Raw genomic sequence first — 25,946 nt, 5'->3', positions numbered from 1 at the left:
CTCTCAGGGCTACCTGCCGACAACTGTTTATTGAAAAACTGCCATGTATCCAGGGCTCCACCAGGTGCTCTCAATCCATGACACAGCCCACTATCAAAGAATGCATAATAGGAATGAAAAGAGAAGGCTCGCATTAGCAGGAACTAGTGGAAAGAAAAAAGGCTAGATGGAATCAAGGGTTGAGTATGAAATATTAATAAGAGGTGCTACAGAGATCTGGAAATGGCATGTCCAAGTAAGGCTCCATCCTTCCTTGCAGAAATTGGGTCTAGGCTTAAGGGTTTGGGGAAAAGTGCAAATACTGGCTAATTTTCAGCTCTGACTTTCAGGGGAAGGTGTGTGCCATTCCGTGAAGTCTATAAGGTACACTATCTGAGGTCCACAGGGTATTAGCTTGATGAATCAAAGATGTTTGGAATTTTTTTCTTAAAGACAAGAAGTATTCCCATAGGAGTGACAGGAAATTTGAGATGAAAGATACAAAAAGATACATCCTATAAACAGAATGGCAATGCATTCATCTTCCAGCTAAGGAATCCTCTTACAGATGGCTCTTTTTTCCTGACCTCTTTTCCATAGCCTCTCCAGACTAAGCAAGAGGTAAGTCATATTTACATACCTAATCAATACATGATTGCCTACTTCTGTTATATCAGATCCCAAACAGCTTGAGAAATGATGGGGTGCCATTATTTGAGGCATTTGACAAGTAGGGTCTTCTACTAGTCCAGAAATACAGTCAGTATGATGTGTGGATCTGTATGTGCAGATTTGGGGGAAGTTAGATGGGAAGAGAAAGATACAAGAATAAATACCATAAGAGTTCACAGGCTAACAGACAGACAGCTGCAGAGATGAATAATCATAAAATAGTGTCATGCTACAATGGAGATACACCTAAAATGCTGAAAGAGCCTTGACAAGCTATGTTGAAGTCGCTAACATCTTGACACTCTGTAAATTGGGAACTGAATGAAAAAAGGAGTGCAAATTAAAAGCCAAGATCCCTGCACTGCAGAAAATATGCCATCCAGTGGAAATCAATACAGAAGACAGTATTGACAGTTGGTGGTGATGTAACACTTAAGTGACCCTCAGACAAGTCCAGCTGCTAATTAACGTGTGGCATGTTCCCGAGAAACAGAAAGGTACACTTTCTTATTTAATGCTGTGTGTTACTTGGGGATAGGATATGTCAATAAATACTAACAACAAAATAAGCTAAGTATTGTATTTGCTAACAAAACAAGTATAAAATGCGCAGAGCTATAATCTGAGAGCCACAAAAATAGAATGTAACATATTTATGACATAGTAACACAGTAATTCCATGTAAAAGGCAGATTAAGCTATGGTTAAGTAAACTGACAAATACATATATATTTATATGTATACAAATATATATACTTATATGTATATGTGTATATAAAATGTATATAAATATATATATATGTGTCAGTTTACTCAACCATAGCTTAATCTGCCTTTTACATGGAATTACTATGTTACTATGTCATAAATATGTTACATTCTATTTTTGTGGCTCTCAGATTACAGCTCATATATATATATATATAATATATATATGGAAATATATATTTCCATAGGTTTTTGGGGAATGGGTGGTAGTTGGTTACACGAATAAGTTCTTTGGTGTTGATTTGTGAGATTTTGTTGCACCCATCACCCGAGCAGTATACACTGAATCCGATTTGCAGTCTTTTATCCCTCACCCCCTTCCCACTTTTTCCTCCTGACTCCCCAAACAAATATTTTTAACCCACTACACTAACATGTAAAACACAGGCGTTTTATTCCATAGCAATGACCATTACCTCAACAGCTGGTTTTTCTTCAGGTCTGTTCTACTGATGTGGGTTTCATTGTATTGAATCTATTTCTATCTTTTTGGTGGAAATGCATTTAGTACTTTGGTGGAAATGCATTCAGAATTATATACAGTGGTCAGTATATAATTCCACTAGACAGACAATAACAAATGATTTTGTAACTCTGGTGTAAAGCTGCTTGTATTTATCTCTTGTGCCATACACTTGTTAATGGCAATTTTAATAGGATGGTCACTCAATAGAATATCAAGATGTTCATCGTACAGCAGGTATACTAGACAAATATACTGGCTAGTGGGTCTATATATTGTTATTCTGCAAATGACCAAAGGGCTGACTTAGTAGAAAATGCCTTTCATCAAGGAAGTCGGCAGGGTTCATGCATTTTTTATTAGTGAATAACTAAAATCCAGCACTTTTTTTTCAAAGTCACTTATAAACTAATCTAACCCAGTCAAAATAAATTCACTTCACACTTGAGCTTTAAAACTCATTGATTTCAAGTTTCTCATTTAGGCCTCTTTTTTAACTCTTCATACTCTTCATAATCTGATTCCACCATAACATGAACTTCCACCAAACCAGGTTCTTTCTCCCTCTGACAAACGCCACAGCCTTGTCCCATCTTTGCCATCCTTTCCTTTCATTCTCCTGTTTTGAATGTCAAATTTCACAGAGCACAAGAGTGTCACTGACAGAGCTAATTCTCATTTTGATGATGAGTATGATGCTTGTTCTTTATTTTAAGCTTCCTTTGACTACAAAGTCTGATCTTTATGACTTTGAAACCCAGGCTCATTCCAGATCACTATTCTAACCTTAGATTTTGATTTTTCCTTTCATTCATTCTAATTGTGAAAAAAAAAAACAGATAACTAACTTCTCTATGAATATATTTTACCTTATTACTCTTTCACCTATGTTTCTCCAAGCCAGAATATGTTTATCTCATAGAAGAGCATGAGCCCTGTCTCACACAGGGACCCTCCTGGCATCCTCTGTTTGCCTCTGATTTCAGCACTGTTGAAGTGAACAGCTCCAGGAACACTACCTCTGCCCGTCTTTGACAATCTCTGTCCTGTTCCATGGCTTCATTCCACTTCAGCTTGTAGAAGTGTAGGCCAAGAATGCCAATATGCCATAGGTTTTATTTTTTTACATTATCTACAATAGCAAAGTCATAGAATCAACCTAGGCACCCATCAATGGTGGATTGAATAAAGAAAATATGGTACATATACACCATGGAATACTACACAGCCATAAAAAAGAATGAGATCATGCCCTTTGCAGCAACATGCATAGTGCTGGAGGCTATTGTCCTAAGTGAATTAATGCAGAAACAGAAAGTCAAATACCACCATGTTCTCACTTACAAGCATGAGCTAAACAAAGGGTACTCATGGACATAAATGATGGAAACAATAGATACTGAAGACTTTTATAAAGAGAGAGTGAGAGAGGAAAGGAGGTAAAAAGAAACTACATATTGGGTAGTATGATCACTATTCGGATGATGGGTTCAATAGAAGCCCAAATTCCAGCATTATGCAATATACCCATGTAACAAACCTCCAAACGTACCCTCTGAATCTTAAAAAAAAAGAAAAAAAGATATTCATGTTAGGAAGTTAAAACCCTGAGAACCACCTTCAAACCAATAGGAGATGGGAATCAGTGGGCAAATATCCTAAATTCCTATCCTTGTTTACCAAATTTTTTTTTACTAAAAATATCTCAATGGACTTTTGTAAGAGCGGTTGAGCAATGCCCTTTCTTTCTGATCAACCTTAATGTCAAATGGTAGGATGGCTAGCCAGGTAGATACTGACCTAATGACCTACTGGCATTTCTTTTTACAAAGAAACACAAGATACATATGTTTTAGAGGTGCCTTTTCTGTAAGCGATATTTCAAAGGCTGTCAATACCTGAGGATTTCAGGTGACTTTGTATCCAGAGACTGGTTAAATAGAAAGGCAAGCTCCACTGTAATTTTATCTGAAGGAGTGGTTGAAACAGAAATGGAAATTAACATCAAACATAGAAGATTGCTTTCGTGCAATTTCTCTATTTTATGTTCAAAAGCTTGTATTTTCAGAAACATTGTCTGTCTTTTCCTTTCCAAGGGATCAAATTCACAACTTGTTCTTGAGTCTCTTTTGCTTAAATTGCCTTAGCATTAAACTGTACAATTCCTGGCTTCTTCAAAGCACCCACGTCCTGTTTCAGTGAAATTCCTGGAGAGACCAAGGGTTGTCTCTCAGAACAGACAGCACCAAAGGGCCTTCATTAGTTTCTCACAGAAACCTGGATGGTGAGAGACATCACACATGTCTAACTAGAGTGCTTCATCTTCTATTCGTTTTCTTACAAATGCCCACAGGTAAGAAAGCACATTATAAGGGAGAAGGCCTTCAGAGGTGGATGCCTGGGATCTCATGATGCAACAGCATAAAAAACCCAGACAAAATAACTCCACACAAAGAACTCCTGAAGTTAAACACCTTGATCATCCGTGGGCAGCACTGAGATGTAGCAAATTGCACAAAGAAAAGCTCCTATTCAGCTGAATATATGTTCCCTGAATCTCATCTTTCCCCAAAACCATCTGATAAATTGCCTTCCAATTGCTAAAATTTCCTCTGGGGAGGTATTAGATACATCACTCTCAGAGTTTGTTTCTGTACAAAATCAACTCTTACAATGGCTGACTGTTCACTTCCTGAATGGCTGTTAAAATGACTGACTATTCACTTCCTACGTCTTCCTCAACTCCCTGAGTTCTACACCCGTGCTCACTCTTTGCCTTGCTGACTACAGTTTCTGCTACAACTCTTTAGATATACCAGAGAAAAACAACAACAGCAAGTGACAAGACAGGGTTTTCTGGGAAAGTGGTGCTGAATTTTTAATAAAAAAAACAAACAGCAAACATTACTCTTTTATTCTTCGAGAAGTTAACCATGATTATTCCCTATTTCCCCCAAATAGAAAAAGCTATAGTGCCATATGAAAATTAGCCCGTGTCAATAATAATTATAGTGAGACGTTCAGCCTGTACCTACTCTATCCATCTGTATCAAAAGCCATCTTAAGTTTGTGGAAATAAATAAAGACTTCTCCCTTCTTTCCAAAATGAGAGCAGAGACTTTTTAGTCAGAGCTTGCTGTAGCAAAGGAGTCCGGCACTATCACTTGCATTTGGCAGAGACTCAAAGGCCACTGGGGAGTGGGAATACTTTAAAGTGTTACAGGTAGTCAGGCATGAGCTGACTCTCCCTGCCACCCCCACTGGAAATATCAGGTGATGGTTCAGCAATTATGGCACTGCTTCTCTAAAAGGGATAAATTGTCAGCACCAGGAAGAGGCCAGTTGCTGCTGGTCCACATCTGTTAACATTAAAGTGTTAACTAAAGGCAGGCCCCAGGATGAAGCAACTTCCTGGGCATGCACATTAAGAGACAAAAAATGGTGAAGTATGACCTTCCAGGTATACCCCACTGGAAGAAGGAAGAAATCCTCAGATGGGTATGCATACAATTCCCTAAACACACTGCGCATGCTCATTTCCCAAGGGTAAGGAGGACACTGTGCAGGTGGAAGGCCCACCCTAAGGGGAGAATCATGGGAAAGAGAGGAGCCTATAAAGTCCAGGTTCAAGATTAAAGTTTCTCCTCTTTTCTCTTTGACCTTCAGGCGCCCACTTGGGTCTCTTCCAAGGGTTCTTTCCTTTCTTGCCTGTTCTAAAGCCTTTTTAATAAACTTCCATTCCTGCTCTAGAACTTGCCTTGGTCTCTTTTTTCTGCTTTATGCTCCTCAGTCAAATTCTTTCTTCTGAGGAGGCAAGGGTTGAAGTTGCTGCAGACACACATGGATTCGCTGCTGGCAACTCGAGGTAACTTGGATCTCTTCCACCGCTAGCAAAAGGAGAAGGCTGTGGATGTGCTGCGTTTGGAGTTTGCTGGCATGGGGGAACTTCAGGTGAGCTGTCCGAAAGTGGGGCATCTCATGTCATTGGTACGGGGAGCATATTTCACTTTCCCTGGTTGGTTCTGAGTTGGAAGAGGGGAAAAATATAGGAAAGCTGGCAGAAATGGATGAAGTCTTGATTGCTGGGGATGACTGTTGCAGAGATTGTAGTTTGGATCCCAGAACTGGGTGCTGAATAGGTGGTAGGACAGAGATCTGTTGTCATATATGGTCTTACCATTGTCTGTTGGTGTACTTGGCCTCTAAAGTCCATTTGCAAAGCTCCACCATTGAAAAATGATTACCTGTTAGGATTAGTAATGAAATATTTGTTTACAAGAACAAAGTAAATTCTTAAGAAATTATAAACTGCCAATAATTTGTTAACCAAACCAATGGAATTTTAGAATGATTTTATACATACATATATATATATACACACACACATATACATGTATACATACGGACATATAGAAAATACAAAATATATATAATCTGCACATATATAATACAAAATATATATAATACACATATAAACAATACAAAATATATACAATTACCATGATTATTACTGGCTATAGGCATTGGAGGAGATCTCAATGGTACTGGGATATTTGGGGGCCAATTCTTTAATTTGCTAAATAAGGAAACTAAGGAATAGACAAATGTGTGATCTTGTGCAAGATCATACAACTAGAAAAAGAAAGTCTGAACCACATATTCAAATATTTTCACATGGGGTATCCTGGGCAAGGTTCCTATTCGATTATGCTTTACTCTAAATTTGAAATCCACATGTCAAGTTTAGTAAAACTACAGTCTCAATCGTGCATAAAACATTTACTTGGTATTGCGTTCACTTAATGTAAACTATTTGACTCCTAGTTTAAAGTGGTAATGCCAGATTCTGCATAAATGTTAGAACGGGCCATTCAGCAAGTGGACAGGGAATACAAGACTTTTTGTATCAACAATAACAACACATCTTGACACGCACATTGAATGTGTTTGCAAAGTTCCAAACTTCAATATGGATTGAAGATGCCAAAAAACAACTATTCATTAGTTATATTAAATAATAGTATAAAAACAGAAGATGAGCCTGATCTTAAAATTAAGAGAGTCTTTAGATAATTGTCTATGGGGTTGGGGGAAATTTAAGCATTATTGATGTACGGCAGTTACTCCTACCCTCTACTTTGATTTAGCCTGCATCTTCAAAGAAGCCAAGACTATTTCTGGAGAGAGAATCTTGCAAACAATGATCAAAGTGTAAATGTATGCAAATACAGTGCTTCACCTTAATTACCTAGCTAGCACTTGTCAGCAGTCTCTTCCTTGGTTTCGCTGATTAGCAAGCAATCACAAATAATTATTGTTTCATCTACAATTACAATGATTCTGAGTTCTGGCTTCCAGCCCAGCAACTGCACTGCCTTTTACCCAAGTTCACTCTTCATACATTCTGAATTAGCAGCGACCCCACCCCACCTCATTTTAAAATAAATCTCCATAAAGTCTATAAATTCCTTTATGATTTTGCAAGCCAGGATCTCTCCACCGCTACAGGTAAAGAAGGTGTGTAAAACTGACAAATAGGGTCTGTAATGTGGCCAGGAAAACCTTTGTGCTTATGTGATTTCCAACCACTCACCAAATACACCCTTTTCGGTTTGCTGTAGCATGCTTTGACTTTCAAAGTTCACCTTTGCTGACTGAACTCAGAATCCTCAAAACTCTCAAAACAATGTTCTAAGAAAACAATTTCAAAATAATTACAAGATGAGATGGAAGTGTCGGGGCACATGAAATCAGCGCGTTATTTCGTTCCATATAGAAAGGACCAAAAGTTATATTTCACACTCAAGAGGAGCCAATTGACCTAATAGCCTGAACCAAGCAGCGTGTGTTTTAAGAACCCAGGCACTAGTATTAACTAAAGTTGGTGAGAAACCACCACTGTAGTTGGGAATGAGTTGTTAGCCTTTAAAGAAACATCTCCCTTTTTGAAAGCTCATCCTTGTTTTAGCTCAATGAAGAAAGTGGAAAGATAAGACTTAGCTCCTGCTGAGTATTTAATATATATGTGTGTATGTTGAACAGATGAAGAACAAATGAATAGCCACAAAGAGAACAGAAAAAGGGATGAATAAATGTCAGTTGAATTACTATGTTTCCAGAATCCTTTGGGGGTGATAAGGAAGGGATATTAATTATATTCTTGCACTGGTTACATTGATTGGCAAAGTTTATCAAAATTTGAAAGTCCTTACATAGCCTTTCAAGGATCTTTGTGGTGCATATTCACAACCTCCCGTCCCAATATCATATTCTCCCGCTATGGGGTATTGGTTAATGTGGACACAGGTGACACCCACCCGTGATGTGGTCGGGGTCTTGAGGGGGAGGTAGCTGCTTTCTGGACCTCCTGCAAATGCCTTTTGCCTATGAGCTTCCATTTTCTCATTTGTATCATGTGCGCTGCACAATTCACTTTGCAGGGTGGCGGTAAGGCTTAGCAACAGTTTAGGCAACATTCCTTGAACACACCAGGTTGTCAACAAAAATAGCTACTTCCATTGAACCTACCTGAATAAAATTTATTTTTATTGAGACAAGTGACTTTAAGAATTTTGACATAGAGTCTAAGAATATGTGATTATCTTCTCTACCTGAATAAGTAAACGGTTGATTTAGGGTACACTTTTCTTTGAAGTCTCTGTTTTTCTTTTTTCCTTTAAGTAAAAAGCTTCAATGTTTCGAATTTTTCTTGAGAATGCATGTGAACCATCTTTTGAAACATATATTTTCCTCATTTAATATATTCTATTTGTTATATTACTATATTAATGTCATGTATTTATTAATAGAAAAATATGGGGGCTGTGTTTTATTTTTTTTCCGTGCAACATAGTTTCTGAAAGGTTTAATGCTCTTTTGTATTCTTACATTTGTTTCGATAGAAGGATTTATTAAGACACAAAATGTCATTTGAACACTGAGTGAAATATTCCAGGTTACCAACCAACTTTATTTGTAACAGTATATTTTCCAAAACCTCCTTTAAACATTAAGGCTTAAAAAGATTGTTGGATGTAAAATATCAAAGATTAAATAATATCACTGATTAAGAAGTGATCTGTCTATTGGCACAGTATGAAATTATAGATTTCAAAAATTATAAAACAAGATTTTTGAATATACATGGGACTCCTTAAAACATTTTAATCAATCTCATCCACCTACCATCAGATTCACTCTCAAAAAGGTCCTAAAATGTAACAAATGAGTCTATTGGTGCTAGCACCTAACTATGGAAAAGTGTTCATTTTGTTATTTTTTCCTCAATTCAGAGTTGAAGGTAGAAAAAACACTTGGAGTTTGACATGGAGTTTTAAATCCATAGGGTGTGTAGGTATACCTGTGTCTCCTTTTGCTTGTGTGTGTGTGGTTTTTTGATTGTTTGTTTTTGAGACAGGGTCTCACTTTGTCACCCAGGCTGGAGTGCAGTGGTGCGATCTTGGCTTACTGCAACCTCTGCCTCCCAGGTTCAAGCAATTTTCCTGCCTCTTCCTCCCGAGAAGCTGAGATTACAGGCATGCGCCACCATGCCCAGCTACCTTCTGTATTTTTAGTATAGATGCGGTTTCACCATGTTGGTCAGGCTGGACTTGAATTCCTGACCCCAAGTGATCTGCCCTCCTCGGCCTCCCAAAGTGCTGGGATTACAGTTGTGTGCCACCATGCTCATCCCTTTTGCTTGTGTTTTGTTCTGCTTTGCTTTCTATGGAGGTGGCCTTTGCTATGACTTTCTGCATCTGCTCTTCATGCCTGTCATCGGAATGATGACAATATTTGAGACATCCACTACAGGGTTCTCAGTCTAAGGTGGGGGGGAGTCACAGATCCAGGCCACACAGGTCCTTTTACATCAACAAAGGTCTGGGTCTAAAGCCTCACCTCCTCCTGTACCTTCCACCACTATGCTAACCATGTCTCTAATTCTATGCCCTAAGTATATAGATGAGGAAATAGGCTCAGGAAATCACATGGACCCAGCAATCCCATTACTGGGTATATACCCAGAGTAATGTAACTCATTCTACCATAAAAAATATATATATGTGTGCATTCATTGCAGCACTATTCACAATAGCAAAGACATGGAATCAACCTAAATGCCCATCAGTGATAGACTGGATAAAGAAAATGTGGTACATATACACCATGTAGCCTTGAAAAAAGAACGAGATCTTGTCTTTTTGCGGGCACATGGATGGAGCTGGAGGCTATTATCCTTAGCAAACTAACACAGGAACAGAAAACCAAATACCACATGTTTCATTTATAAGTGGGAGCTTAATGATGAGAACTCATGAACTCAAAGGAAACAGTATACTGGGGTCTACTGGAGGTTGGAGGGTGGGAGGAGGGAAAGGAGCAGAAAAAATAACCATTGAGTACTAGGCTTAATACCTGAGTGATGAAATAATCTGTACAGCAAACCCCCATGACTTGAGTTCACGTATAACAAATCTTCCCATGTACTCCTGGGCTTAAAATAAAAGTTAAAAATTAAACAAAAAGAAAGCTTGGTGCCTGAGGTTCTAATGAAGAATGGAAGAATTCAGGTTGTACACATTTACAATTCTATGATGACTTGTATGTCTTTTAATGAGCAGTTAGAAGGTATCAGAGGCACAGTAATTAATATCACTAGACATGATAATAGGGTTGGAATCTTCTTCCACCATAAGCTTTGGTATGTACCTTAGCGTAAAACATCCTATAGCATACAACATCTTATTACTGTTCAGCGGGCTTTGAGCACCAACTTAGCTGTTGCTCAGAGCTGAATTTAGAATCAGGCAAGCTCCTAAACCGTTAGCTGTTGATGCAAATAATGCACTAATTTTGGTTCAAAGTAGATTAGTTCTATTCTTTGCTGGACGAGGTTTATTGCCTTTTCTGCTAGCACTGTTAATTGAGAAAAGCCAATTTTGACTGTTGAAAAATCACTGGTGAGTAAATTTTCAAGTGTTGATAGCCTAGGTGAAATTACTTTAGAATCTTTATCAGTGAAGGAACAGTTAACAGAGTGTTTCTCTTATTGAAATAGTCCCACTTCTAAGAAACTACTATAATTTCAATTTATCCTGTATTTTGCTATTTTTTGGTGAGGTGTTCTTACTAAGTAGCCATATTATGTAAGATTAGATGTAGTTTTAAAGCACCTTTATAAAGATTAATTTCCTTCAGTCATTATAGTTCCTCTTAAATGTAACAGGAAATTCCCACTATATTGTAAACTTGTGCCTTTTTATCTATTTCAAAGTTTCCTGAAAAAACTAAGAACTCTAACTGTGAGAAAAAGCTCAATATGACAAATCATGTTATTCCTTATGTGTGAAGGAGGGTATGAACTTGCAAATGAAGTGATGTTTACTGTATCCCCATTAGTGGAAACAGAATCTGCCTAAACATAACACTCTGGCTTCCTGATAAAGACACGGTCAATCTTCTGCAGCTAAATAATAATTACTCATATTTTGTGCACAGTTGGTCTGGTAAAATAGAAAATCCAAGAAAAAATGAGGTAGAGAAAGAGAGAAAAGGAACAAGTGACAGAATGGTGAAAAAAAAATTGGAAGTCCAATCCCAAGGTCAGTAGGTCAAAGAATTAATTGTAAAATATGAGTCAAAATGAAATAGGAAGATCAAACATCCAAAGATCTAATCAGCCTTGAGAAAACAGGTCATTATCCAGTGGGGTCAAATGTGTTTTGGGGTCAGTACATATACATATTTTTGTTTAAAGAGAAAATGCAGAAATCTCAAAATCTCCGTAAATCCATGATACAAAATAGGCTCTGATTATCTAGTTAATAATAAATCATTTGTAAGGAAATTTTTAAGTAATAGAGTGTCAACTGAGTCAGTTGCAGCCACATTTACCTCCTTCCCTCCTGGAAGTTATAAAAATAATTATCAATTCTGCAGTAGGGTGGAAAAGAAAAAAGAGTCCACCAGTCTCCCAGGACATTTGAAACAAACAGAATTCACCCACCATGACAGATAATCAGAAGAGTGTTACCATTTTGGGATCTGTAGTGGTTCAGAGCGGGCAAGAATGGGTCTTCCAGAAGAGTCATGTTCCACTCCCTTTTTTATTTTATTGCTGGTGACATACATCTGTCCCTTTTGTGAAAATTCATCAAGCTGGACACTTATGCTTTGCGTACTTTTCTGTGTGTTCCACTACAAGAGAAACTTTACTTAAAATAGAAATAAATAAAGGGATTTTCTCTCGTGTCCTGTAAAATCTCCATGAGGTTGTCATAACTTATGATATGCATTTTACACTGAGAAAACTGAACATCCAAGAATGAAAGAAATACCACACCCGCAACGCAAATCTGCACTTTCTCATAAGCAGTCTGTAGCTTTGAAGCCCAGGTAGAGGTGGAAAGATGCCAACAGTTTGCAAAATAGAATAAGATGCTAAGTGTTGTGGACACCAATTTGGTCTGTGAGGGCCATAGAAAATTACCTTGAAATCTAAAGTAAGCAAATTTCAGACAAACAAAGAAGTGAGCTTTTGTGATTGAAGGTATTAAATAATGTTTTTTTTTTTTTTTTTTTTTTTTTAGAGAAAAACTCCACTGACCAGCATGGGAGGAGACATTTAACCAAGATCACACATAACATGAGAGGCAGATTTGGGGGCTAGTCAAGTAGGGTCATGCCATGGGAAGCAGAAAGCCCACATTCTTCCTCTGTCTTCATCTTTGCAAGGACAAGTAACCTCTGACTCCATTTTCTCATGAGTACTTATAAACAATTCAGAACTTGGAGTGAGTATCTGAAAGAATGTATACCTCATAAGAGTGATCCTAATAGCTAGGTCTATGTCTCAAGGATGTCATATCATCAATGATGCATTGATTAATAAGAGTTAACATTAACTGAACAGGCACTCCATTTTAGAGCCTGTGCTACTCACTTTCTATCTATTGTGTCTTTCTCTAAAAAAATTTATTTTTTTAAATTGACAAATAAAAATAGTATGCATTTATGAGGCACAACATGTTTTGAAACATCTACACATTGTGGAAAGGCTAGATTAACCTAATTGACATATGCATTACTTCACATACTTATTTTTTGCAGGCAAGAACATTTAAAATCTACTCTCTTAGCAATTTTCAAGTATACAATATCATTACTAACAGTAGTTACCATGTTCCACAATATTCCTTCTGTCTAATTGACATTTTGTATCATTTGATCAACAGCTATTGTCGCTTTTAATCCTCATGGTATTGGAATGCCATACAGTCTATTGGGTGTAGATCTTACACATGGACGAAAAGTAGCTTATGAAGGTGGAGTTATTATACTTGGAACAGGTATGTGATGTTGGCATTCTGACTCCAGAGCTTACTGCTATGAACTCTGCCTATGCACTAACTCTGGGAGAGGAAAAGGAGGGCCATGTGGTGTTTAGGTCCCCATCCTCTTCCCACTAAGAAAAGGCCCTCCCTCTAATCTACATGGCTCTGGTGCAGCCATCAGGCACATGTATGTATAAGATGACACATTTTCTTTATTGATTAAGCTGGCCCATGAAGGTATCTGTGCCTTGCATACCCCCGTCCCCAGCCTGACTAATAAATTATAATGTGGATGGACCTTGATGGACATATGAGGTATTTTTGGAGCAGACACTTATTCCCACTTTGAAACAACGAAACCGTGCTTCCTTTTTACACAAAATTTATTTTAAGATAATTACTAATCCTAGGAGACATGGAAATGTGAGGCTGAGAAAATGGTAGATGAAAAAGAAAGCGGAAGAAGTCACAGGTTCTGAATCACAAGCAAACTCCCAAAGGCAGAAGTAAAACATGAAAGCCAAGTGTGGTAGAAGAATGCTTACACACTTTGGGAGGTCGAGGTGGGTGGATCACGAGGTCAGGAGATTGAGACCATCCTAGCTAACACGGTGAAACCCCGTCTCTATGAAAAATACAAAATATTAGCCGGGTGTGGTGGCGGGCGCCTGTAGTCCCAGCTACTGGGGAGGCTGAGGCAGGAGAATGGCGTGAACCTGGGAGGCGGAGCTTGCAGTGAGCCGAGATGGCGCCACTGCACTCCAGCCTGGGCGACAGAGTGAGACTGCGTCTCAAAAAAAAAAAAAAAAAAAAAGAAGAAGAAGAATGCTTACAAACCTCAGGTCACAGCAAAAATTCGAGTATTCAACAAAAAAAATAGTAGTTGGTAATTAAGATTTGTATTATCTATAACTCTGTGAGTAAAGTCATCCTCAGATTCAAACGCATCAGTATTAGCTCTGGGAGGACAGGAGTTTTTGTTTCTTTATACGTTACTGTATAATACCTTGCACCTAGAAAGATGTTGTCACATAGTAGGCATTCAATAAATACATGTTGAATGAATGAATCATCCCACATTTCCCATCAAGTAATTCATAAGTTCCCTATGGTTTGAGTGCTCTGTGACAGGAATTATGGGACCTTAAGGAGTTTATCTTACAGCTGGAGGTTAAAGGGTACACATACGACAGCAGGTGGTTATGAATGTGTGAGGTTACCTTGATAAAGTCCAGTGAGGCTAGAAACACAAAGTGGGCAAGGATATAGTCACCGTACTAAAAAGATCATACTTCACATGTGTTTCCAGAGAGAATGGGTTTAGATTGGGGAACTTCACATGTGTTTCCAGAGAGAATGGATTTAGATTGGGGAACAAAAGACTGAAAAGTAACTCCTAGGAGGAAAATAATTAGGAGAAGGAGGAGGAAACCACACTTCAGGGGTAGAATGTTTTGACTTCCTTGGCTCAAAAAAGGAGATAAGAGATGATAGAGTTTTCACATCAGCTCAGAACGATATAAAAAAGGAAAAATAATACTATTGCACATTATGGGAAAACAACGCATAATATCAAATTAAGTCTGAAGAGGAAAATAATTATATGAAAGAGAGTATCACTGTTCATCTTTTCCTCTCACTTTAATTCTCTCCCCCGCCAGCCCACATTAAATGTCTCCATTATAAGGTGATTTTAATATTTATAGCCAGATGCATGAAGGTTTATACTTCTTGGATTCAGATTACACTCCTCTCTTTAGGATCACTATATATTGAGTTTTAACATGAATGAATAGAACTCTTTTAGGTTAGTGCATTTTACCGTGAATTACAATGTTTGCCTGCATTGGATAGCAAGGCTACACATCAGCTGTCATGCAGGTAAATGGGGAGACAGTTACTGTTACCAATGAGAAATAATTTTAAAGAAACTACTTACAGACATTCACTTAATTTCTTTTTACTTATAAAAGTTACAATAGAGAGACAACTGGATTGTCCACAGGATAACACAGAGCAGCTGTCTCTTTTCTGGAAAATAATGTACCTGGGACCAGGGCCCCCCTCCTCTTCTCCCCAAAAGAGGGACTGTGCATAGGACACATGACCTGCCTGTCCCCCTGCCTGGTAGCCCCAGCCTGCCCTAGATGACATGGGGCTGTTTGCAGAGGCCTTTCACTCCACAGAGGAAATAATCAGAGAGTGAATGATAGGATGCCATTTGGAGGGAGAATGAAGTCAACACTTTTCTATGTACGTAAAGCATTGTGTGCGGAAAATGTAAAAAGATACTGCATGTGGACCTACACGGTTGAATATTTAGTTTATCTTCAGGGAAGATTCCAGTACTTCTCCTTGCTGGTGACTCAGAATGTCACTCTGACATGGAGAAAAATTCATTTATTTAACAGTCCATTTCTTGGACAGTTATTTACACATTTATATAAATGGTATATAAATGGTTTTAAAGATTATCTATTTAGACCTTGGGCTAATAGTGAAAAATTGGAAAAGGTATTCCTTTTCATAACACTAAGTATATCCAAATGATATGTGTGTGTTTGTGTGTGTCTGTGTGTGAGCATAACTATAAATGTACATATGTTATAACAAATATAGATTATATATAGTATTGTATATATACACATTATATAGAAAACACTATATACATGTATATGGTATATATATTAAGCACATTACATATATAACATGAATTATAGTACAGTGAAAAGTATTATGTTATATATATATGCATTGTCATATAACAATTTTACAATGTATAACATTATATATACCATAATTTTTAACATTATATATATCTCTACATATAGAGAAAAAGAGACATTATACATTGTGTGTAGATAGATAGATAGATAGACAGATAGATAGATAGATAGATAGATACATAGACAGAAAATTTCAATTTAAAGCTCAACTTTTCCCAATTACCTTTTTCAAAAAGTTCTCAGTCTAAAATCAACAATCTTTGCATGCAGCTGAATCAAGAAGAGGTTTAATCTCCCATTATTCTCTGTACACAGAACCAATATCTTTTTCTCAGCTAATGGGAGTCACAGAAATAAAGAAAAAAATCTATAAAAATGTCTTTTTATTTTATTTTTAATAGTTTTATAGTGTAGAAAACTTTAAATCCTCTCTGAAACTTAAGAAATGCTTCTCTGTGGCCTTTGCTGACCTCATTTTTCCACAGTCTCTTACTTTTTGGTTTTAAACAAGCATGGTTGATACACTACACCAAAGGAAAATAAAGGTAATTTGTTCACTCTCTGTCCTAAGGACAGTCAATGAATCCAGACAAGTTTTAAAAGATCCTTGAAGCAGATCTTCCATGACAAAATGAAGCAGATATTTTGAAAGGGGGAAGAGAAGAAAATTCAAGCAGACAAAATTATGAAATGCAGGTAAATCTCAGTTAAAATTCAGGTAGGGTGAATTAGTGGCTTGCTTTGGTACACAACATTAAACACGTTTCTAAGATCTCTTTAGCAGATCTCAGAACACCTCCATCAGTGGGACCTATGGATGCCCCTTGTAAACTGAGGAATAACTGGGCATTCTACTTCCGTGGAAAGTCATCCAGAATGTGGCCATCTGGTGGTTTTCTCACACTGACAATTCACTCTAGCTAAAGTATGCATACTAAGTGCAGTCCCGCAGCCAGGAGTTGCTGAATTTCCATCACCTCCTTCATCAGACCTGGTTTTGCTTTTTCCTTGGAGGAACGCAGAAGAATAGCCTTTGTCTGAAATAATATTTGCTTCCTTGCTTATCAACTAAACTCAACTCCCCTGCAGGAGGAATTTGTTGCTGTTTTCTTACCCACTTAGACTCAGTCTAACTACTGGCTGTGACCTTGAATCTCCATTCTTCCCTGATTAGTAAGTCATCTCTAACTTTTGATCGTGGCTCCATTTATGTTTTCCCTTTAAAATAACAGCGGACACTTGCAGAACTCTAACCACTTGCCAAACATCATTCTATTTGCTGGACAAGTATGAAGTTGTTTAGCTCTTCAAACACCCCTTGAGGTAGTTACCATCATTTTCTTCATTTCCCATTCAAGGACACTGAGAAGTAGGATTGCAGAAACTTGCCTAAAACGATGCATCTAGGGAAGGGCAACACTAGGATTGAAACCTGGAGTCCGCACAATTGTGACGCACAAGAAGTTTCCATTCCTTAATCCCTGGGACTGTGAATATATTACCTTACGTGGAAAAAGGGAATTTGCAGATGTAATTAACATTACTAATCATTTGACTTTAAGATAGGGAAATTATCCTGCATGGTCCAGGTAGGTTCAAGGTAATCACAGGAGCCCTTAAAAGTCAAGGCAGGGCAAGCACAGTGCTTCACACCTGTAATCCCAGCACACTGGGGTTGCTTAAACCTAGGAATTTGAGACGAGCCTGGGCAACACAGCAAGAGTCCATCTCTTAAAAAATAAATAAAATATAAAAACAAAGGCAGGAGAGGAAGTCAAAGAAATTCAGTTTCCTTGCTGGCTTTGAAGATGGAAAGGAGGTATGAGCTAAGGAGTGTAGGTCACCTCTTGAAGCTGAGAATAATCCCAGGCTGAAGCCAGTGAAGAAACAGGGATTTTAGTTCTGAATGAGAAGAGAAGCAGATCCTCCCACTCTGAGCCATCCCAGACAACACCTTGACTTCAGATTTATAAGACTCTACACAAGGAGCACAGCCAAGTCCATCTGGACTTCTGACGTGAAGAACTGTGAGATAAAAAAAATAGTGTTGTTTTCAGCTGCTTGGTTGGTGGTGATTTGTTAGGTTCTGGAAGCAATAGAAACCTAACACAAAATCTAAGCAAATCTGTAGCAGAATGGTTGCATTTGACACTGATGCTTCAAGCACTGCCACCTTGATATTTGGACATACATTCAGCTCCCCAGCATCTTAGCACCCAGCTCCTTTTTTATAATCATCACTGAAGAAAGTGCCAGATTCCCATGTATTCCCCTCATCATTTCCCCAAGCACTTCCCTTCTCTCTTATTCTCACTTTCCAAAGGCCACCTGCTTTTGTTAAATATTTGCAGAGTGAAACAGAAACACAAGAATGTCTAACTACAGTTGATATCTCACTTCCCTTCATCAAGGTTAAGAATGAAACCTCATCCTTAATCATCTTGTCTCCTTAGCCACCTTGTCCCTGATATTACCAAAATTGATATATTCCGCTATGAATTTTTATGTTGGTCTTCCAATTGAATCACATATAACCTAGCAATTTCCTCATCTCAGCATCTCTCTCTTCACTTAGTCCTCTGTTTCTTGGACACTATTTTTTGAGGTAAATATTTTAGGTAATATTCAGTGGAGATATGGATTAAGCCTATGTGTGTTATATTTCTATAATGGATTCTTATTTAATTTATAATAAAATTCAAGCTACTTCTACAACCCCCAGAACCCTCTATAAACTGACCCCTGATAACTTTTCCTGTCTTATTCCTGTCATTCTAGCATTTACTCACCCAATTCTAGGCGGGACTAGCCTTTCTGTTAATCAAACAACTACAGCAGCATCCAATAAATGTTTGTGATATTGATGTGCTTACCGAGGAAGGGCTTCCTTGGGAATTCCTCACTCCTCCAAGGGATTCTTTGGGTCTGAGGAAGTCCTTTCATTTTCATGAGTCAATCAAAGAGGAAATAGCCACTCTTTGGGCTACCAATTCTATGAGCTACCGTAACATGTCATCTCATATTTGTGCACCAGGAGAGTTTCAGTGAGGCCTATTGGGTTCTGTGGGTTCATTTACAGAATCTTAACATAATCCTGTATACCATAGGAGTCTTTAAGGAAGACAAAATGATACCTAGGTGATATGGTTCAGCTCTTTGTCCCTACCCAAATCTCATCCCGAATTGTAACCCTCATGTGTCAGGGAGAGATATGGTGGGAGGTGATTGGATCATGGAGATGGTTTCCCCCACACTGTTCTCGTGATAGTGAGGGAGTTCTCACAAGATCTGATGGTTTATAAGTGGCAGTTTCTCCTGCACTTGCTTCTCTCTCCTGCTACCTTGTAAAAGAGGTGTCTGCTTCCCCTTCATCTTCTCCAATGATTGTAAGTTTTCTGAGGCTTTCCCAGCCACGTGGAACTGTGAGTCAATTAAAACTCTTTTCTTTATAAATTACCCAGTCTTGGGGTAATATCTTTATAGCAGTGTGAAAATGGACTGATACACTGAGGAAAAACTCAATCCTTGAAATAGACTGTTGCATTAGTCTGTTCTCACACTGCTATAAAGAAATACCCAATACTGGGTAATTTATGAAGACAAGAGGTTTAATTGGCTCACGATTCTGCAGGCTGTACAGGAAGCTTGGTGGCTTCTGCCTCTGGGGAGGCCTCAGGAACTTACAATTATGGCGGAAGGTAAAGGAGGAGCCAGCATTTCACACGGTTAAAGCAGGAGGAAGGAGGGAGGTGACACACACTTTTAAACAACCAGATCTCAGGAGAGCTCATTCACTACACAGTTCCAAAAGCAGTTGGTGCTAAACCATTCATGAACACTCCACCCCCATAATCCAATCACCTCCCATCAGGCCTCACCTTCAACACTAGGGATTACAATTTGACATGAGATCTGGTGAGATCTGGGCAGTGATATGGTTTGGCTGTGTCCCCACCCAAATCCCATCTTGAATTATTGTTCTCATAATTTCCATGTGTCATGAAAGGGACCCGGTGGGAGATAATTAAATCACGGTGTTGAATCATGGTGTCAGGTCTTTCCTGTGCTGTTTTCATGATAGTGAATAAGTCTCATGAGATCTGATGGTTTTATAAAGAGGGTTTCCCCTGCACACATTCTCTTGCCTACTGCCATGTAAGACATGACTTTGCTCCTCCTTCACCTTCTGCCATGATTATGAGGCCTCCCCAGCCATGCAGAAGTGAGTGAATTAAGCCTCTTTCCTTTATAAATTACCCAGTCTTGGGTATGTCTTTATTAGCAGCATGAGAACAGACTAATACAGGCAGGGACACAAATCCAAACCATATCAATATGTACAATTGTTTAACAGTGGAAATGTAATAGCAAACATAATGCAAGGACACTATCAATCCTTTCTAACCAGGGTTTGGTTTTCAGGCTGGTGTCCCTGGACCAGAGTCTCTGCTGTGATCTTGGTCAAGAAATCTTAGTCACCTGAATTTTCTGTCTTGGACTAAGGTGAAACAGTACCTGAATGATGATACAAATTACTCTCAAAGAGTAAGAATCCAAGTGTCTGACATTACATAGCTTTGCATCTATGGAAACCTAAATCATAATTGTTTCTACTGCCCAATTATGTTCCTTTTCATAACATTTACTATTCTGGCTATATTTATCATAGAACCTAGGAACCTTAGAGTTGACCTGAATCTAATTAAATTTCAGACCTCCGGGCCTAAGACCCTAATGGAAGAGCAAAACTAAATCAACATATTACCAATCTCAAGTCTTTCTCTGAGGACCCAGACCACTGACTTTTTGTTGTCATTTTCAGGTTGATCCTATAACTGCATGTTCTAAAATATCTGTGCTCCACCAGCTCAGTGAGGAATCAACTGAATATCAAAAGTAAATGTTGGTCACCTTTTGGTACTAGTCTATGAAACAACTGGCTGAGGAACTGTTTCAGATTAAAGAAAAGCTAAAAGCAATGTATGATCTTAGATTAGTCCTATGATTGGAATACATGTATATTTTATCTACAAAATATTGAGGAAATTGACAAAATTTAAATACAGAATATGGATTAGATAATAGGAATGTATCAAGGTCAACATTTAAAAAGATAATTTCAACTTTTATTTTATTCAGTGGGTACATGTGCAGGTTTTTTTTTACATAGTACCCAACAGTTTTTCAACGCTTATCCCCCACCCTCTAGTAATCTGCAGTGTCTATTATTGCTATCTTCGTGGCTATTGTACATGGGATTCCATACTTGATTTTGCTCTCAACATGAACATTATTGGTGTAGAGAAATGCCACTAAGTTTTGTACATTGCTTTTGTATCCTGAAACTTTGCTAAAATTATTTATTATTTCCAGGAGCCTTTTGTTGGAGTCTTTAGGGTTTTCTAGTTATAGAGTCATCAGTGAAGAGAGATAATTTGACTTCTTTTCCTTTTTGGGTGCCTTTTACTTCTTTCTCTTCCCTGATTGCTCTGGCTAGGATTTCTAACATCAAATTTTTTGATGTTGATCATTATACTGTAGTTATGTAGGAGAATGTCTTTGTTCTTTCTAAGAAACATACATTGAAATGTTTAAGAATAAAAGATCATTATATGTAATTTACTCTCAAATGGTCAAGGGAGAGGAGAGAGAAAGAGACAGAGAGAAAGAATAAGAAAAGAGAGTGAGTAAATGGGGCAAAATGCAAACAATTTGTCAATCTATGTAAAATATTTACAAGAGTTCTGTGTTATATTTTTGCAACTCTTCTGTATGTTTAAAATATGTTAAAATAACAGTTTTCCCAAATGTTAAATGTTGCCACATACGAGCATTTATGAGCATGGAAAATGTGGCTTCTGAATGATAGGATACAAAATCTGGTGATGAGCGAATACACTGAAAATACCAAGATTGAGTTGCCATCTTAGAAGGATAATATTAGCTATAAATCACATGATGAATACATCAATATTAAATAGACTAGAAAACCAATAATTATAAGGTTACAAGACTGCAATAAACATGAATTATCTCCATTGCATGTATTTTCATCTCTACTTGCCAGTTTTATGAGATTCAGTCCCCAATATGTTTTCAATTAATTCAAGATAGAAGATTCACTTCTAGTATGTTTTCAAATTATTTCAAACCCTGACCATCTTTTTGATTGCTCTACCTTCCAAAAGAAAAGAAGTAAACAATAATTTTCTTTCCTGATTTACTTCATTGTTTTCTTCTTTTAGATTACCTATAAAAGATTGTCTCTTGACTTTATATATATATATATTTGAAGAGGACATGTGCCTCCATAAAAGGAAATAAAATGAGAGAATACATTATTGATTTTGTGAAATCAAAATATTTCAATTATGGTTTCTCAATATTCAAAAACTCTTGCAGTTTCTGTACTTATCTCTTCTGATGCATAGAGTTTCAGGGACTACATATGTTTCACAACCACAGATATCCACTTGAAATAAAAACATTATAAAGTTAGAAAGTGACTCTGTCGAAGTTTTTCTTTTAACTCTCCAACCAATGCTTCCTAGCTATGACTCTTGTCTTTCCCATTCTTTCTCCTTGGCCATTGTATTCATCATTTATACCCACACCATGTGGCTGTGGACTAAAGAGGTTGATTTAAATTCGAATCCATTGTCTACCTTTGCTGGCTTATCCTGTGAAAGTTTAGCAATGGTGCTGCATCTACCCGTGAATTCCATTTGCTGTTCCCTGCCTTTCCAATGAATAATAGAAATTTTGCTAGATTTTCTTCTGCCAGGGCACTTTTCAATCTTCCATACCCTCAGGATTCAGAATTCATGTTAAGATGCTTCTATATGAACACAACCATCAAATTGTCTCCTAGGTTAGAGAGAAATCTCTCACTCGGCTGTCTAAATTTCAGCAATTGTAAAAGAATAAATAAAAAATAAATTGTTTTGTAATGCCAAAAGGATAAAAACAGGTAGTAGAAACGGAAAATATTTTTTATCATACCAAACTCTAAGCAAAAGAAATCCTTTACGTTCAAAGAATGCAGTTCTGGAGCTGTAAGAATTTCCAAAAATGTTTCTCCTAAAATTCACCTCAATCTGCTTTATAATATTTTAGATATCAGATTCACAGGTTTAAAGCTTCCTTGAGAGAAACTATGATGTCATAAATTTAAAGATTCTTGGCTTTTTGTAAATCGAGCCTTATCTTGCCTTTATTGGCCCGTGGCTATATAGTGTCTCACCTACATTAATGATGTAAATCAGACCTTCCAGAAACTTTCTGATTTTTGTCTTTTAGGAGGTCCAACTTCCCTTTGCTGCCACAGGATGCCCCTTTGTCCTTAGAATAAACATGTTTTTATTTGATAAAATTAACTTGACTTGGATTCTGATGTTTGCATCCTTCATTGAGGGGGTTCAGAAAATCCACTCCCAATGCTGGCTGTGAGCCGTCAGAAGAATCATGCTTTGTATTAGAGTATGTAAATTGGTCCTCACCCCCAAACATGAGTATCTCTTCACCCAGCCCCACCAATGTGTCAACATGCTCAAACCATTCACACCTCCCTGCTTCCACCAAATAATTCTTTGCTTCTGAACATTCTGAACTTTGGTTTGGGCTGTCCCTGCACATAGAACATGTGAAACCCTTCTAAACCCTACTATCCCCACCACCACAACCTTGTCAGCCATGTTCCGAACTGGTCTCTTATTGATGGTCTTCACTGAATGCCATTTATACTATGAAGCTGAATTTAATTCCCTCAAAGAGGAAGTCATATTCTCCTCTTCCAAACTCCCATAGACCTTTATTCCAAACTCCCATAAACCTGGAATTCTTTATATTTATAGGACTTATCACACAGTAATTTTTTTTTTTTTTTTTTAGAGACAGTGTATCACTCTGTCACCCAGGCTGGAGTACAGTGGTGCAATCATAGCTCACTGCAGCCTCAAACTTCTGGGCTCAAGCAATCCTCCCACCTCAGCCTCCAAAGTAGCTAGGGCTACAGACAGAGCCACCACACCTGGGTGATTTTATTAAAAAAAAATTCATAGAAACAAGTTCTTGCTGTGTTTCCCAGGATGTTCTCAAACTCTTAGCCTCAAGTGATCCTCTTGCCTTGACCTCCCAAAATGCTGGGATTACAGGCATGAGCCACCACACCTGGCCACTAATTTGAATAACTGTGAGTCATGTGTCTCTTCTGTGTTCCCTTCACATACACAAGAACCTCTAGCAATGAGTTTACATAGTAGACATAATTTAACGAAGTTTTGTGAGGTGAAGGATGTGTGCTGTTTGTTCCTGTTTGAGGTCCTCTTTGGCCCCATAGATATCCCAATTCTGTTTCTACAGCCCTGACCATTTGTGGCAATCAACTTGTTCTTGACTATCTACTGTGCAGAACAACCACTCAGGGCACCCAATCACTAAAAGCTCGTGCATACACACACACACACAAATACAACATACACACTCCTGAGCACTTCTCCCTCCACATCCCAACATTCTGGGCTGTGTTATCAAACATGATAGTAGGTAGTGCAGGCATCACCCTCTGGTCACGCTCAATTGTAGCAAGTGTAGAATCATGCCAGCTGGACACTTAAAAACATATTTTTTTCTCTAGGAGAAAATTATAATTGAGATTTAGAAGCACTGTTCCTTTGAAGCAAGTCTTGCAAAGTCAGCATCGGATGAAATAGCCATGTATCTTTGTGCATTCAGAATTAGTAAAAGCAAGACAGGAAGAGATGCTTTTCAGAAAAAAAGATAAAAGCATGACTTCCATACAGGTAAAAAAATGAACACATGTAAACGATTTTATTTTACTCATTAATCAAATGAGACAACTGGACAGATAATATAACTGGTTCAAGGGGGAAAATGCACAAATTCATATAAAGCAAATCAGTTGAATTGCAAAAGAAGGCAAAACTGTAGACATTTCTGAGAATCAGTTGAAACTCTATCATACAAGACAGAGTTTGCATATCAGTTACCTCCGATTTACAAAGAGTTATAAAATAGCTCAAAGTCAATGAACAGGGATAGAGTTGTACTGCCTGGAAAAGTGTGTAAGAGCCAACGCATGTGATACGGTTTGGCTGTGTCCCCACCCAAACCTCATCTTGAATTGTAACTCCCAAAATCCCCAAGTGTCACGGGAGGGACCCAGTGGGAGGTAATTGAATCATGGGGGCGGTTACCTCCATGCTGTTCTCGTGATAGTGAGTGAGTTGTCACGAGTTCTGATGGTTTTACAAGGGGCTTTTCCCCTTTTGCTCAGCACTTCTCTCTTCTGTCACCATGTGAAGAAGGACGTGTTTGCTTCTCCTTCTGCCATGATTGTAAGTTTCCTGAGGCCTCCCCAGCCATGGGGAACTATGAGTCAATCAAACCTCTTTTCTATATAAATTATCCAGTCTCAGGTGTTTCTTCATAGCAGCGTGAGAGCAGGCTAATATAGCATAGTTTTTCATTGAAGTACATTTATTCCCTACAGTGCCATATGGGGAGAGGGAGAGGGCTAATGCCTGTTTTCTAATATATTTGCAGCATCTTGTTTCAGTTCAAAAGAGGCTGAGTTATACATCTTCCCCTGAGTTTGAAGAATGCTATAGTATCCTTGTAATAAATTCTTCTTATTTGGTTAGTTCAGCTTGTTTAAGAGATTTTCTGTTGTGCATTTGATAACATTCATTTCTTCAGAAACGAAACAAATCAAAACAAAAAGCCACCAATACTTGCCAGGCATACTTTCTGAACCCTTGGTTGCCTTTCCTTTCTGGTACACGGTTTCTGGAATTTATTTGGTTAAATCAAGACAGAGGGCACCCTGGATAGAGACACTCATATAATTTCATATCCTTTTGGGGTAGCTCGATGCTGGTCTGTGGTTTGGAAAACCGTAAAATAAAATAAATAACGGAAGGAAGACAATGGTCTTGGATAATTGTACTCAGCACAAGTGAGGGGTCATGACATCAAGATCATGAC

The 25,946-nt window shown here is 38.0% G+C and overlaps 1 protein-coding gene across 2 annotated transcripts in view; it reads right to left on the bottom strand.

Moving 5' to 3' along the window:
- Positions 1-4,782: 4,782 nt before the first annotated feature.
- Positions 4,783-25,946, bottom strand: part of STS (steroid sulfatase) — a 352,626-nt gene continuing 331,462 nt past the window's right edge. For both annotated transcript variants that reach the window (XM_063635336.1, XM_063635335.1), the window contains exon 12: positions 4,783-6,126. The gene's annotated coding sequence lies outside the window, so the exon portion shown is untranslated. The remainder of the gene's footprint in view (positions 6,127-25,946) is intronic.

Source organism: Symphalangus syndactylus, chromosome X (assembly GCF_028878055.3).
Source record: "Symphalangus syndactylus isolate Jambi chromosome X, NHGRI_mSymSyn1-v2.1_pri, whole genome shotgun sequence".
Lineage (NCBI taxonomy): Eukaryota > Metazoa > Chordata > Mammalia > Primates > Hylobatidae > Symphalangus > Symphalangus syndactylus.
The sequence above is the reverse complement of the archived record's forward strand: the minus strand, read 5'-3'. Positions and strand labels throughout refer to the sequence as shown.